Here is a 17,182-nt window from a genome sequence, read left to right on the forward strand (position 1 = left end):
AATCCTCCAGCGCTTTGAGAAGAGCTCCTAGGCAAGTGCACTGGAGAAAAACACATTGTCCTTGCTGGGCCTCCAAAGGCATCTCAGGACAGAGAGACAGGCCACCCCACAGCATGCTCACCTCTGCACTGTCCACAGGAACAGAGATGGTGTCTCTTTATGTTCATAATTTATATGATGACAGAAAAAATTAAGCAGCACCTTAAAAAAAGATAATAGAGAACCTGATAGTTTAGCTACGTGATGATTTAATTTTTTGTTTTCAGTTTAAGATTCAGGAGTGAGAATAACTTCTCTAAAGCACAAGCAATTCTGAGATGTGTAAAGCAAAGACCTGGCTGCAGTGTTTCATGTTCAGATGAACACTCACTAATTCTTTACCTGACATTTTGCATAAAATTAGACCAAATATGGTACACAAGACCAGGAGAAATAAATAAGTTAGAATTGGTCAGTTAGAAAGGGTGGGCAGGACAAGTAAGGCAGTGATTCCCCAGTCACCCTCCCACTTCTAACACAATGCCAACAATGAGGAATAAACACCGAAGTAAGGAACTTCACAAACAAAACAACTGTATTTTGGAGAGTGAATTAATCATTCTCTGCAATTATCTAGACTCTTCCTCCTGACAGCAAGCAGTAGGTGTTTTCTTACATCCCTATTTTTCCCCCCAAATAATACGCAGACACTACAAGTGATAACTAGCAACGCTTGGGACAGCCAACTACAGCTCCAGTCCCATAGTAGGAACTGCTTACGCTTCTGAAAAATCCCAATTTGACAAGATTTTAAAGGGTGATACACATGTTTTAGCCACTGTTACTAAGCCATTCTTCTGAGTTTCAAATATTTGAATTTGTTCTAACTGGGTTAATAAGCCCTTACATAGCAATGCTGCTATGTCACAGACTATAAAATAATACATGAAGAAAATGATAATTTTCAAAGTTAAAATGTTTTAGAACAACAGGTAAAAATTAACACAATGTGGAACAATATTCAGTATTTTAGTAGTATGATAAAAACATAAGCAACACATAAATGAACATAGTAAATTAAAAATACTATCCAAGATGGCAAGAAAAATAATCTACCACTTTCTTAGAATTTCTTATTTACTATCTACAAGGACAACTGAGAGTTTAACAGTTCAGTATAGTTGCATGTCACTAAAACTGAAAGCCAAGCGATGGATTCATGCAATGAATGAGGAGCTAGCTTGTTTTCAGCTATGGGCAAGACTGGGGGAATTCACTTATCTGAAAGTTATCAAAGACATACTAAAGAAAGTTCTCTAAACTTACTAGGTTTTGTTCTGAAATATAGAATTCTCTATGCCACGTATTTTCATGTATTGAGGCATGTTTTCCCATTTCTTTAACACTTTTGAAACCTGCTTGATGCTGGCCCTGATGTTTTCAGAGCCAAAAAAAACAAAAGAGATCCATGTACACAAAAAGTTATGTATTGTGTAAAGGTGAGTTTCCATCTAGTAGTAAAGGCTTTGTTATATCTTTCATTTTATATAGTATTATTTTTCTTGTATGTAGAAAATATATATCAGAAAGAATTTCTAATGAATTAAGCGATGAGGTGAGATGCCTGGTTTAGTAAACTCAGTACTTAGAATGAGATCCTGTTAAAAGTGATAAAAGTTGATGAGTGTGCCCAGTGCAGACTCAGGTGAAGAAGGCACAATTGGACATCCCTTTGCCAGACTTGGTTTCTGGAGGGTTTCGGCATTATCAGGTTATTTCAATCAAACCTAAGAACTGAGGATACTACATAATGCATACCATACAAAAACAGACAAACAAGCCAACCACATACACTTACTGATTACCCAACCAGAACCTACACAGACTCCTTTCCATGATTATGGTCTTCATTAATTCCTTTGCTGCAGCTGTACACATTTATGCACCAACACAGTCTTCTACGGGGAGATGATTTAAATAGGAAGAAAAGCAGAATATAACCAAAAGATAGAAGTATTTCATTCAGGCTCAGAGTTAATCTATATTCAGAGAAACTGCTTGATACAGTGCCATGAATACCTACTATAATGGCTCTGCTAACAATGGTCCCTTCAATAAATATGAGATGCACTGTAACACTTACACCATAAAGAACGTTTTTAGCCTTTGCCTTTCTATAGTTTATGAGTGCCGTCCTTTAAGATCAAATAACAGTTACTGACTCTGAGTGGATTAAGGCTTTAGCTTTTTTCAGTATGAATGATAAAAGCCTCACTCTTTTTCTTCTACAGTGAAATGGTAAAGTGCTGGTAAAAGCAGAAATTATATTAAAATGGGACATTCTGCGAATAACTTAACAGCATCACAAAAAGGCAAGAAAATCATTCATTCATTTATAAAAATCTATAAACTGCAGACCCCTTCAGGGGACAGTAGGTATCATTTACAGTATGAATAGGAATGGCTTTCAGATAAGGAAATTAATCAGCAAGAGTTTTGTAATCTCTGAATTATTTTAGATCCAGAAATCAATAACCTGCAGTCACGCCTGTTCTGTAACCTCACCAGACATTGCAGGAGATATTAGGACTCCCTTAAATTAGAATTCAAGTCATTGCAAAGAGTAGCATTCTAAAGAACTGCTCAAAAAAGAAAGGTTCAAATTTAAGTTTTACTATCAAATTTTAACCAAATTTGATTCATATATATTTTAAAGCCCTAAACCGAAAACAAAGCACATCTACAAGCTCTAGTCTCTGCTTCTTCTCAGTCAAATGGATATTCTTAGCCCTAACATGAGATTCCAAGCCCTACTGATCATCTTTCAGGCTCTAATGCAACTACTAGGCATTTGTAGATGGTTCTTGTGGTGTATCTGAGCTGGTGCTGGGTAGGCTGGCTGCCATGTCTCTTACAGCTGACTCTAGCTGGAGACCCTACAGCTTCTAGGTCTCTAGAAGTTGCTACTGATGCTCCAGAAAGTGAAGGGAGGGCACCAGAGTTTCTCCACCCTGGTGTCAGAATGAACAATTTCACAACAAAAACGTTTTCCAGCATCTCTGTAGAACTATCACAGAGGAAGTGCTTGTGCTCTACCATCTTGTTATCAAACCAGTAACTCAGGCTGTGCACTCACGCACATCATTCTGAGTGAGGTCATTCATTTTTAGTCCCTGAATGACTCACTTTTCACACTAATGTGCTGCCCTGTCACTTTAGTCGCTTGAAATTGATTATCACTACAACTGAAATTATAAAATACAGTCATTCACCCTAAAGGTCTAAAATTCATAGCATTTTAAGCAAGAATGAGATTAACTCTCCTCATTTTGTGTCTCTTTCACACATTATGTTCAACACTGAGCCTTGGCAGGATGAGATATGTCTGTTCTGCTGAAGATGCTGCCTTTCAGATAATGAGACAGACAGCCAAAACTGCCACTTACATCACTTAAATACTTGATAGCATTTTGCATTTTTAGTTGCTGTTCCAAGACATAATAAGACCTAATAAAGAATGATGCCATACAGAGAAAAAGAAAACAAACAAATAGCCCCTGAAATGTAGAATTATTCTTGCTGGCCTGCATTGTGGAAAACAAAGACCACATAAACACTAACCTGAATATCTCAAAGAGAAGACAAGGCTTTGAAATAAAAAGTGAAAGAAAGGGAGTTTTGATTTTCAGAGGCTTTCACAGTAAAAATATTGGGCACATTTTAGTGTAACTTATCAGATAAATTCATTTCTCAGAGGCAAAACCATTTATCATGGCTAACCAAATGTATCCCTAAGTACAGTCTTATTTAAAAGCTAACTGAAAATCCAGGAGGAGTATGGCAAACTTGGTGAGGTAACTTGTTAAGATTCCCAAACAGATGAAGTATTAAATCTGTATGAAGATATTTTCTGAAAGTAGCAGTTAACAAATCAGACAGATGCCAAGACAAAGGCACAGCCACAGTGAAAAACAGAAAGATCACTGCACATTGTTTTTGTGTCTCAGAGATCTGGAATTTTATTGATATATCTTCATTTACCACTGCCACAAGTGTGTCAGCAGCCCACAGAATTCAAACAAAGTGTTCCAGCTGCACAATCATCCTCAACACTACCTGGACTCCCACCACAGTTTGTGCAGTGTGACTGCCCAGGAGCCATTTGGAAGGAAAAGGTCTCTTTCTTCTCTACCTAAAGGAGTGCTAGGACAAGACAACAGTGGATTGTTGTTCCAAATAGCAGCAATGCAAGTGGAATACAAACAAAAATAATTATGAAGGACAACACGATTTCCAAAAAAAAAGTACACTAATCCAGGAAAAACAACAACAAAATTTTACTGCCTTTGCTTTCAGCATCACTCATACTTCAGTTACCTTTTTCCATTTGTTAATAACTGCAGATTACGGTGATGCATTAATCTTGTCCCTACTATTTACTCACACTGCCTTCTAATAGAAGCCATCCCCTTCTTGATTCAAAAAGGTACACTAAGCACTTGATTCTGTGACAGTACAAAGTGTTAACAACAGTTAATCATACAAACAACTCAAGCATCGCATGCTGAACTAATACAAGATGATGAACACGAATATTTCTAGATATTCTCTTAGATGCACTGACAGTCTGGCGGGTTTCTCTGAACACTTTGTGATGCTACTAGCAATGTCTGCTTGACAAGACTGTAAAATGACACAATCATGTAACTATACACTGCAGTGACTAGCACCATAAAATCATCAGTTGCTGTAAACCAGCAAAATTTGACAGAGTTCATGCAGGGCTATATCACTGTACAGCAGATGAAGTACCTGGCCTATGAGTTACAATTTGCTCTCTGTTGCGTTTATGATAGCAAACACTGATAGAAATTTTGTCTGTGATAAACTGTGCAAGCTAAGGGAAGCCAATATGAAGACTTTAACAGGAAGATCTGAACCTTTGCTGATTTAATACAGAAAAGACGTGCATTACAACATTCTCTCCATTTCCTAGAATAGCCACATTGGAAAACTGCAATTCACACACTTACTTTGTTTCCATACGAGGCGCAGAGCCAAGAAAACAGATGAACTTCTTTAGAAAGAGAGCTACATGTAAATTCCTAGGTACACTTGAGATGACCTGCAATATTTTTCCTAGGCAGAACAGTATTATCACTCCTAATGGCCCACGTTACTCTGCTAAACCCCAATGCCCCTTCCTGTCTCCTGAATATTCAGCTCAGTTCTCACAGCACAGTCACAAGGAATAGCAGTAATACCAAATGCAGTCAGTCACTGACAGAAGGATGACTTACAGAGTGGATTTTCTCTCGGCTTGTCTGACTAGCAAATGCTAAAAGTGGCTGTGTAGTAAGGTTGGGCACATTACTGACAACCCCATCTATATGCAGACATGGGCACACAGTCTATGAAAGTCTTCAGTAAAGCTCCTGAAAGTATAAACTCTCCCAAAACTATTGCAGAAAGCCTGCAGGCTTAAATATATTTACTTCCACATATTTCTCAGAGGCTCCAGCCAAAAAGTCTTGGGCACACACCTTCAAATCACCAGGGAATTTATTTTTTATTCCACATCAAGCCAGTTCCTTAGCACAAATTATTATAATGAGTTTAAAGTCACATATACATGTGAGTCTAGACATGTGCAGCATGCCCAGTGTACAACAGATACACTATAATGCCAACAAAGCACAATTCCTTCCTTTACCAGGTGCTCTGTGAATGCACTGTAATGTTTTTACTTAGATGTCCTACATAAAATTGTAGCAGCTCAACAGACACCTGTTTCAGTAGGCTACTTCTTATTTCGTTATTCACCCAGTTAGTGAATCAATAACTTTTAATCTGCCCATTCATTCTGGATATTTTTTTTTTTACTGTGAGGAATCTTCAACCACAAAAAAAATGCCAAGGCTCCCAAAGTGTCTGGATGATAGGAGTGGTGAAGACATCAGCAGATATTGGTAGAGGAACTAATTGGGATCATGAGGACCTATGTTATGCACTGGCATACTCTTTGACACATCTGAGGATCTTCTATCCATAGAGCTCACTGAAGATGTGCTGCTGATGGTACACGACAACCTGGAGATCAAATTGATCATCGCTGATACTTGCTCAGAGATTTAACTATTCCAGCTCTCAGACACAAACACTGATAATGTGGGAAATGAGAGGAAGACTGAGCATGGAAATAGCATCACAGTGATAACGGAACACTTCAAGAATATTTCAGAAGCTACTGAAGTTTTTAATGTGTTAACATACCTCCATTTGCTATTCTATTGGGAAAAAAATATAATATAGTATTAATATTTGCAAGTTAGTATTGATTGGGAAAAGAGGGATGTGACCTCTCAGCTTAGCATTTGTGTCATAGCTGATGGATCCCAGTGAAACAACGCATATCACAATATTATAATTCCTTGTTCCTCAAAAATAAGGTACAGTACACTCCTGCTGTTTACTGTCTTTGCAGAGAGTTCTTTATTTCTTGCCACCTTACTCACTCCATCATCACTGCTATTCTATGTATTTCTGAAGACTGGTACAACAGTGTCCAGCTAACACCCGTGGTTTTCTAGTACAGATGAGGAACTCTAATAAGTCCAACAGAAAACAAAGCTTAAAGCAAAGCTGTTCTGCTCTGTTACCTAATGACAAGGTTCAGGCATAACCTTTTATGTGCATCAGTCTGCATCCTTCAGAAGTCACTAGGGCAAGATATGAAAGAGAGATGCCATAAATCCAAGGAAAGATGAGAGAAAAGGAGCATATTTCCAATGCTTACTCCAACAGCCACCTCAATGAAAATAACTGTCAATTTTGATTATACTAGTGGAGCCATTTCTAACATGGCAACAGACCACACTTCACAGATGGCAAGGTATAACAGCATCATTCAGTGAGAGACAGTGTCTGAGTAGGAACAGATTCTGTGACTGAACGCGTTGGGAGGAACAGCCGGCTTGAGCACTCAGTGCAAGGGAATCTCTGTGTTTTGCCTGCTGAAACACACTAATTAATGTGTTTTTTTTTTTTCCCCACCACCAATTTTTTTAATGTATCTCAGCCAAATCAAAGATCCAAATTACATACAGGATAAGCAGGAATATTCTGACTAGCTGATCCACAATAGAGGATACTGAGTCTGTAAACTATTTAACTGCTACTGAAAAACAATCATGTTTTCCAGTATAAATAGACCAGTCCTTCAGGTAACATGAGGTAGTGTATGGCAAACAGGTATACAGATTGTAAGGTAAATAGGTATACAGGTAGAGGACCAGAGAGATTATCATGTTACAAAGGAGTAATGAAATAAAGATCTTACCCATGTCCTGGGCTCACAGAAGAGCTCCAAGAGGAGAAATCTCCAGATAGAAATCCTTCCTCCTTGGGAGTCAGCCCTTAAATGGGGTCTAGGAGGGGTGGAGCCTGGCTCCACCTTCCGGTCACTCAGGTGAAATTGAGTTCACCTGTGCCCCTGCAGCTGACTCAGCACTCGCTTCAGGTGGTCAATCAGAGGTTCAGGCCATGATTCAACAGTTCCCATACAGGTAGCAAGTGACCTCCTGACCACATATTCCTATTCAGTAAGCAACCAAAAACATGATGGTCTTACTTTAAGTTGAGGCTTCATTTTATACAAATAGCTGTCATCTACTAAAGTACATAGCTTTTTCCACTTATTACTTTCGTCCTTATCAATCCTGAAAGTATCTTTGCTACTATGAAAGCACCAAGCCTTCACAAAGGGAACTGATAAAGAATATGGATTCATATATACATAGGTATTCATATATACTTATGACATGAATTGTGGGGACTACACACACACACATATATATGTGTGTGTGTTTGTAGTATATATATATATGTGTGTGTGTGTTTGTATGTATATATATGTGTGCAGGGACTATACATATATACATACACACACATATATATACACACACACACACGTATATATAGTCCCCACTTGATGTGAATTGTATATACATAAATGTATAGTCCCCACAATTCACATCAAGTTGTGCAATATCTTACTACCTGCAAATAAATCAGAACTTAGTTAAAACTCCTAGCATCAGGAAATTTATTTCCAGTGAGAGGGCAAGTATTAAGCATAGCTTATTAAATATAAATCCACAGTTCTTCAAAATCTTTACTTAACCCGTCCTTATAAAACATTATTTTTGAGCACTCAGTAGAAAGCTGAAGGATCACCTGCAAACTTAAGTACTTTGAGAAACCACGCGTGTGATCAGAACTGAAGCCATGTATGAGAGTGACAACAGTTTTAATCCTATTTACCTTGCATTCTATGCTTCAGCGTGGCTGCCACTAGCAAACAGTGCCAGAATTTCTCCCAACAGTTCTGGTTTGTCAGAATTCTCAGTAATTTCAGAGGAATTCTGAATGAACAAAAATACAGGCAATACTGAATTCGTAGAAATTTGGCCAGTTTCCATTTATGGCAGCATTTCCAAAGCATTTTGTTAAGCAATATGTCTTTTGACTCCTAATTAAATTTTTTTTTTTGTTGTTGTTGCTTTAAACACTCAGCCTCAGTGAATAGATGTAAACATTTTTTATGTATTTAACATGCAAATATGCTTTATGTAAAATTCAGACAAAAAAATTACAGATCTCTTGGAACGTAAACTTTGCAGGCACCTCTTCCTCTCAAAGTATTACACATTCAAACAAACAAACAAACAATCAAACAAAAAAAACCCAAACCGATTTCATCACACCACGTGGATTGCTAGGAAAAGACTAGAAGGAAAGGCAATAGCAGATAACCAGTTCTAAACTACCCAAAAGAGGCAACGGTCACAATCCAGTCAAAGAAAGAAAGATTTTCTTACCCATTCTAAAGATCAGGGCTCACCAAACACTCCAAGAAGAGGAATCCCCAGGTAGACACACCTTCCTTGTGGCAGCCAGCCCTTAAATGAGTCTCCAGGAGGAGTGGGACCAGATTCCACCCCTTTTGGTCACACAAGTGAAATCTTTCACCTGTGCCCCCAGGGCTGGCTGTGTCCCTTCACCGGGTGCTCAATCATTGGTTCAGGCTGTGACTTAGCAATTCTCATACAAAGACAAAGCAACGGAGATAATTATTCCACCTTTGTTTTATAACATTTATTAAAATTGTCCATAAGCATTCACTTGAAATTGTCAGTGCTATTTTACAATTAGTCAAACACCAGTGTCAGAATAGTCAATTCGGTGCACGTCATTAAAGCCCCCACCTGTTTTCTCTATCCTTACTTTTTTTTCCTGACAAGATTCTAATACTCATGTAGGAAGTCTGAGCAGCTCTGATTTTCACACTTCCTCTCTTTCCACATTACTGAAATACATTTTCTTCCCCTATGATTGTCTTTGTTAATTGCCTTCAGCTACATTACTTAGTGTATGAGACTGCCTTAATTTGCTGCTACTATCTTCAGTAGGTGCCTACATGACCCCATAAGATATCACTTTCACAGAGTATCTCTGGCCAACACAGATGTTTGATGTTCTGATACCTGCATGGCAACATTACATAAGATGATCTACAGAAAGTATTTTGCTACAGATCAACTCCAGATGTTATAGAAATAATACCAGGTATAACATGAAGATGTAATATGCAGAGGTCAGAAATCTCAGCTTAATGCACAGCATTATCTTCTTTTTACAGTTTCACTGCTAAGTAAGCAAAGGTCTTTATCTGAGAACTGTTCAACAGGGCTTAACAGTTGGAATATACCCTTTAAATATAAATAATTTTATAGATAAAAGGGATCAAAACTTCTTTGCCACTAGATATCGTACAGAACAGAAACAAAATGAAGATATCATCAATCACAGGTAAAACACCTGTCACATAAACGCACATATTCTCAATTAGTGTGTCAGTCAGTGCTATCAAAGAAAAAAGTTACTCTTCCTCTTCGGCAATAAAATGATTCTGGCATCACATTTGGCTTAAGGACAAAATACGTTCTGTTCATTTTCACCTTGTTTTTGTTCTCATAACCATTACTTCCTGACCATATTCCTTAAATCTGCAGTGATTCCAGTCAAAATTGAGCACTTAATAGGGTTTAAAAAGGTAGAACTCCAATATTAAACCTAATAAAGCAATTCCCTTGCAATATATAACTCCCATATCAGTACAGTTCCCAGATCAGTTCCTTCCCATTAACTCCATAAAGCAACTTTAAATTTTCAGTCTCTGTTGTCACCAGACAGTTCATTTCCTCTCTCCTTCCAGGGCTAGGGGAGAAGTTGTCATGGGCTTCTCACACATCCACCTTCTTTTCAGTCGACCTTGTAAAAGGAGAGAGGAAATGAGCAGAGGAGGTGCTCTTCATCTCAAAGAGATGGAGGACAGAAAGATGGAGGAAAAGAGAAAGAAAGAGAACTACCTCAGTTGCTCCACTTCCAGCTCCCTAAGGACTGAACGTAGAGACAGACAAAATGTTACCTCCTAAAGCAGCAATTAGGAGCAGATCGAAGGGTATGTCAGGTGGAACAGACAGCCTTTCAGGAAGGGTTCGTCTTTGAAGCATGCACTACTTTACCCACCTACATGCTTTTAATATGTATTATTAGTCATTCTGAAGCCTGGCACATACCAGGGCACTAATAATGACTTTCAGCCTCACTTTTCTTCCAGCAAAAGGAGAGGAGAGGGAAAACAAATAAAAAGACGAAAGAACAACAAAAAGCATCAGAAGCAAACATGCCAGCTGTAGCTTAGAAAATGTGCTGAAGTTATTTAAGTCATTAGGTATGAATAGAGAAGAAATATCTCAAGTCATTACTCATTAGTACCAGTAAATATCCTATTCAGTGTTATTTTCCAAGTGAACTGAGGTGAAATCTACATAATAAAGGACTAATTGACAGAGGTGTAGATGTATAAAGCAGCTAAGCTCAGAGAAGAGTTTGCTGAAGAGGCTAAATACCATTGATGAGGAAGTTTAGAGCAAGCACCTGCTATGAGCGCACCATGTTTGCTCTGAGGGCCTGCTTTTGTTTTCTCATGCTCCCAAAGCTCAGCCTGAAGTCTGCAGGCACACAGGGCATGCCAAATCTCAGCAACTCACTGTCAGACCTCTTCTGAAGAAAGCCACACAGGGATGGAGGAGACCAGCTTGCCAAACAAGAGAATGCAAAACAACCTGAGCAGGACAGGCCTGTCTTCCATGAAGGCTGTCTGAGAAGGGGATCCAATGGCAACGGCAGGCTCAGATGGAAGGGTGGCTCAGCTGGATGCTATCTAGGACCTCTGCACTCTTGCTTAGTGATTATCCTGCATCTTTCTACAGCCCTGCCATATCCCCAACATTGGTGGAGTCATGTCCTGTGTCCCAGGAATGTGGAACGTGGCAGAGGCAAAGAAGACTTGCCAAAAATGAACTGTTTCCTGAGGCGCAGATTAAGTCATTTGATGACTTCTAGAGGTTCCTTGCAACCTTAACCATTCTGTGATATGGACATGCAGAGTCTACACAGTAAAGGTACACAGAACTTGTGTGTTCTGAGAGGGTAGAGACTGTCCTGTCTTACTCAAGGAACAGGCCCCACGTCCCTTCCATTAAGGCAGCTTTTTCTTGCAGAAGTGGAGGCGTTCATGCAAAGAACAAGATCACAGGACACGCAGAATTCTGAACCCAGGGTACTAAATGCCACCCAAAGAGCAAACAGCTTTTGGGTGAGAGAGAGAGTACTTAAGAACACTTGCATTCTGAGGTTAGAGAAGTGAGGAGGCAACAGTGCTCCAAAAATCCCTTCCACTGCTTCACAGGAGTGCTTTCTTGTTACCCTGGTGACTTCTTCAGTGCAAGCCATGGTTTTAGTCCCAGCTCCTAGGACACTGAGGTTTCAAATGGTCTACAGATGCTGAATGGATCTGTGAGGCACAACCAGTGACCCTATGCTGTTTTACAGAAAAATATCTACTAAATCATGTAATACTTTTTAATCAAAAGACAAATACTTCTGAGTATCAAAAGAATTAATTGTAACATGTCATTTACTATGGCCTTTTTTTTTTTTTTTTTTTTACTTTTCCATAGCACATATGAAAATGAAAAAAATGCTAATTTCATGTACTTCACAATACTTCATAATTCAAAAATGAATTGCAAATGTGATATAATTTAATGTAATTGTGACAAATTGCACTGCAAATGCTTTGAAATTAAATAATCACTGCTAAATGTCATATGATGCCATATATTTCTCATCTCAAATTTCTACCACACTCCTTCAGCATCCTATTGTACAAACACAGAAGCTTTTTTTTTTCTTTTTTTTTTCTTTTTTTTTTTTTTTACCAAAATATCTAACTATTCACTTTGATTTACCTTCTGGTTTAAAATTATTGATTCAAATTGAAAAAATAAAATAAAATAAAATGTTCACTGAAATAACAGTTTCAAAGGGTCAATGCGTTTATGTGTTATTATTCTCAGAGGTTAAACCCAGAATGTCAGAAACACACTTCCCTTCCAAGTATAAATATCTTTGTAAAACGGGTATAAAGTTAAGGAAGAAATATTACCTTTGCAAAACTCTTGGAAATCTACATTAGAATGGGAAATTATCAACATGCTAAAAAAACCAACACATTTTACTATGTACAGAGCAGATGTTCAAGTAATCACAAAATAGGCCTTGAGAACTTGAGTGGAATGTAGACAATAATAGCAAGAGGAACAATGGCCACATTATGTACCACTGCATAAACCATGGCACAATGTATCCTGCTTGTATCCGGTGAGTTGTTGAAAATACAGACTTATTTTCTCAGCACTGTACTTCATTTTAATAGCTGTACAATATAGCTCATTTTGTATACTATACGCAATTCTGAAAGAGATTTAATTTGCTTTTCAGTGTTTATGATTCAGATTTATATTTCTGTGGACACCTACTAAAAATCATGCAAAATATCAACTTTTTGTTTTCACTCAAAACTCATCCTCAGTTGAAAATCTGCATAAAAATAATAGAAGAAAAACAGGAGAAAAAAAGACAATCTGATACAGTGCCTTGCTAAGAACAAGCACAATATTCAAAATGTTTTCTGCCCACTTCTTTTTGGTGCTACGGTATAAGAAGATAAGCTTCAACCCTGTACACAGCATGAATGTCTATCCTCGGCCAGCAAGCAGTCTGTCAGAAAGGATTAGGACAGTGAGGTCCTCTTGCTTGCGCAGAGCCTGTTTTATGAAAGCAAGACCTGTTTAAATACGTGTTCAAGAGTAAATACATGTATACACATGGTTTCTCAGGCAGCATAAATACATACTGAATTGTGATTATCACAACCATTTAGTAGCATCCATAATTTCAACTACTGGAAATTAAGCATATACAAATGGCTGATTTGGACAGTTTGGCTTAAAGACTGGGGAGATTTTTTCTTGGCTGGCTACTCCAGATAGACTAGATAAGCCATATACATTAGCAGAAACACATAATTTTTAAAATTTAAATAGTACTGTTGGCACTTCTCACTAATTACTTAGAATCATAGAGTCACATAGAATCCTTAGAGTTGGAAGGAACCTTTTATGGTCATCTAGTCCAACTCGCCTGCAATGAACAGGGACATCCACAGCTAGATCACAGAATCATCGAATTGCTTGGGTTGGAAGGGACCTCAAGGATCATCAAGCTCCAGCTGCCCCCACCACAGGCAGAGAGACACATTTAATATTAGACCAGGCTGCCCAGGGCCCCATCCAACCTGGTCTTGAACACCTCCAGGGATGGGACATCCACAACCTCTCTGAGCAGCCTCTGCCAGCACCTCACCACTCTCTCTGTAAAGAACTTCCCACTGATAGCCAACATAAATCTTTCCTCCTTCAACTTAAAACCATTTCCCCTTGTCCTGCTATTATCCACCCTTTCAAAGAGTTGACTCCCTTCCTGTTTGTAGGCTCCCTTTAGGTACTGAAAGGCTGCAATGAGGTCACCCTGCAGCCTTCTTTTCTCCAGGCTGAACAAGCCCAGCTCCCTCAGCCTGTCTTCATAGGGGATGTACAAAATAAGAATAATCTCTTACAATATTCTAGATGTATTTATATTCTACGTTAAATTTTGCAAGACGTCTGTTAGTGTTGGAGACAGAAGGGCGTGAGAGAGCAGTTAAACTGTAGATACAGAACTGAAACAGAAAATTGGGTAAAGGCTAGAAAAAGCATAAGGGCAACAAAAGAAGGGTAAGGAAAAACAATAGCAGAACATAGATATTCAGAACATGTAGAAAGGATCCAGGGTGAAAAAAAACTAATTTCACCAGTAAAAGGATAATAGCTGAGTTTCCAATTATGAAATTAAGTTCAATTCCCACTTAGTACGGCAAATCCAGCTTGGACTCCTTTGGAATTAGTTACTTTAAATGCCTGAAAAACACACCAAATGGATAGTTACTATCATAAGAACACGTCATTCAGAGCCTGAGCTCATTTCTAATTGATTAAGCACGGCCAAAATAGTGCAAAAGTGCAAGTCTGTTTGTCCTGATCTGCACAGATGAAGTGCCGAGCTTCAGAGCTGCGAATTCTTCTTAGTGTGATCTGCTGACACCTGATGGATTCTCTCCCTATGGGAATGAGGATGTGCATATGAGAAAAGCTAGGATGAGGGAAACCTGAATGTGACTCCACGCACTCTCTCCTCCTCTAAACTCTCTGAAAGCAGGAGCAGTGCCGGATCAGATGCAAGCAGCTTCAAGCCAAGCTAAGGAAGTCTGCCACAGCACTTGCAGCCTGTTCTGTCTGCGGCACAAAACCTGCCTTCGGGGAGGATTTTGCAAGGCTGTAGAAGCCCAGCAAGAGTTAAGGCTTTTATTCAGGAAGGCACTTGAGAACATACTAACTCCCATGGAACCCAGCACAATCTTGTGCTGGGCCTTTTAACGAGTTGGGTGGGATTAAAAACGTCCTCAAAATTCAGAATGTGACAAGATCATCACTGCAGCAAGGCCTTAATTTTTGTGAATCATCCTACCTACATTCAAGAAATGCCTACAATCCCTAAAAGATGCTTACTCTGAATATTAAAGGATTTCTTAGGACCAGATTAAAAAGGAAATAGGCATGAATTATTTATTTCAAATATTAAAGTATTCATAAACCACTGGAGCCACCCAAGTAAGCAGAAAGAATTCTCTATGTAAATAATTTACATCTTAGAAATTGTTACAAAATGCATGATGACTTGTTTGTGTGAAACCTGATGGGGGGTCATTCTTAGGATGGCATAACTGACAGCTATTACCTACGCAGGGGAAATAGCTATTTAACAACTTTCATATACTCATAATCTTGAAAATATTCAAACATGAATATTCCCGTAACCAAAAATACCTCTGCTTTTCTTTACATATCTGTCTGCATACATGTAAACGTGCACACTTCTATCCATATATAAACACGTGCTTATACATAACTATGCAGGGAGGCCACTTGGCCTATTAGAATATTCTGACATGATTGATACTCTGAATCACTGTTAATACTGTCCTCCTTTCTACAAGGCCCTCTTGGATACTGAACCTCCTGCCTGTTATTTTCTTTAATTTCCAAAACATGTTGGTCTAGAATCCCCTTAGGATATACTTTTGAACTTCCTCTATAAATGTGAAAATAACTTCAAAGTTCTGCTAGTAATTTATGTATAGCATTATGGACTGGGGTAAGTTTGCAACTGAACTCCCATGGCAATAAGATTAGCTGACGGAAAGGACAGTTTAATATAAAATGCTTCCTTGCTCCAAAGTTCACACCGAGGCAGGTCCTGCACGCCTTGTTCATGCAGGCAGTCCTCTTTGAAATCAGAGCTCTCATTGCCTTGCGGTTTTTATAGTCATTCACACCAAGGTGGATAAATGTTAAAGATGCCAGACCTCTAACCTAGCAGCAATTTATCACACCACACTAACTGAACCTCCAATCAGACACGGTTCAGTGGAGACAGTTTCCAGTTATAATGAGACAGCAGTGTAAGAGCAGCCCCAAAGCTAAGTTCGCCAGATGCCTGTGAGGCATACCTACTGACACATACTCTCAGTGTCTACATCTGGGGTGATATCCACCACAGGAAGTGCCTCGCATACTGGGGTATGTTTATCCATGGCATGGATTTGCTCCCTGCAAGTCTAACCTGTCCACTCAATCTCTTGCAGCCAAATTGCATGACAGACTACCGAGAAAGCAAGACAGAAAGGTTTCTGTAGCAAAAGGCCCCATTGCTGTCTGAGGGAAGTGCAGATCAGGCCCACTGGCATGGAGAATTCAGGCTATCCATAACAAGGATGCAACCTGGTCTCTGTAATGCTCCTGTCTGCTGGTCACCCCTGGAACCAACCATCACATGTATAAACAGCAGCAACAGGAATTTCTTAAACCTTTAGATTTTGCACTTTAAGCCCTAAAAACAGCCTTTTCGTAAGGCATGTTTGTAGATTAAACTTGATTCAGTGTGTCCTAGCTGGCTCACTGTCTCTAACTCCTATAGTAATGTGTATAGTATAAAGTGTATAGTAATGTAATAGGAATTAGGAATAGTTAGTTTCTCCCGCAATCTTCCCCAGAAATATTTTTTGAGCTATACAAAAATGTTTTAATTACATTCCTAAACATATACTAGGATATCTGAGTTGGCTTGACAGAGCTGAAAGTTATGTCACCTACTTTAGAGTGTTAAATAAATTATTCAAAGAAAGGACTTTCAAAATTTTAACCTCTTTCTTCTTTCCTACCTTTTGTTTTTAAGTATTCCTCTCACCAATATTTTTCCTCCTTTGTGACTGTTGAAAACCTAGCAAAAAAAAAATAATAATGATACATCTATTCTGTACTAATACAAAAATTTGGTTATCAATCATATATAGGATGTGTGTTGTAGAGTAAGAGTTGTGTATACATTTATACACTGGCCCACACAAGTCTGTGAATGGGCTAAGTAAGTATAATGAAGGATACTACAAATGTAGGCAAAGGAGTACATACATATACCGTGGCAGCTGTTTGAAAACTTGACACAAAAGGCTTCTTCTATTTCTATGTCTTGTAAATAGTCATTTTCTTGAATAATCGAGATGATCGTCAGTGATGATTCTCTAATGATAATAATTTTAAAGGTAAAAACCTAAATAGTGAATCAGTTGTATAAAACT

At 38.5% G+C, this 17,182-nt stretch overlaps 1 protein-coding gene across 6 annotated transcripts in view; it reads right to left on the reverse strand.

Moving 5' to 3' along the window:
- The window catches only part of SPOCK3 (SPARC/osteonectin, cwcv and kazal like domains proteoglycan 3), a 585,918-nt gene that overhangs the window by 300,988 nt on the left and 267,748 nt on the right, over nt 1-17,182 (reverse strand). For 2 of the 6 annotated variants that reach the window (XM_046940444.1, XM_046940443.1), the window contains exons 10-12: nt 16,766-16,824; nt 8,859-10,311; nt 8,302-8,402 (exon numbers count right to left, since the gene is read on the reverse strand). The exons of the other annotated variants lie outside the window; for them this stretch is intronic. The gene's annotated coding sequence lies outside the window, so the exon portion shown is untranslated. The remainder of the gene's footprint in view (nt 1-8,301; nt 8,403-8,858; nt 10,312-16,765; nt 16,825-17,182) is intronic. 6 annotated transcript variants of the gene reach the window in all.

This window comes from Gallus gallus, chromosome 4 (assembly GCF_016699485.2).
Source record: "Gallus gallus isolate bGalGal1 chromosome 4, bGalGal1.mat.broiler.GRCg7b, whole genome shotgun sequence".
Classification (NCBI taxonomy): Eukaryota; Metazoa; Chordata; class Aves; order Galliformes; family Phasianidae; genus Gallus; species Gallus gallus.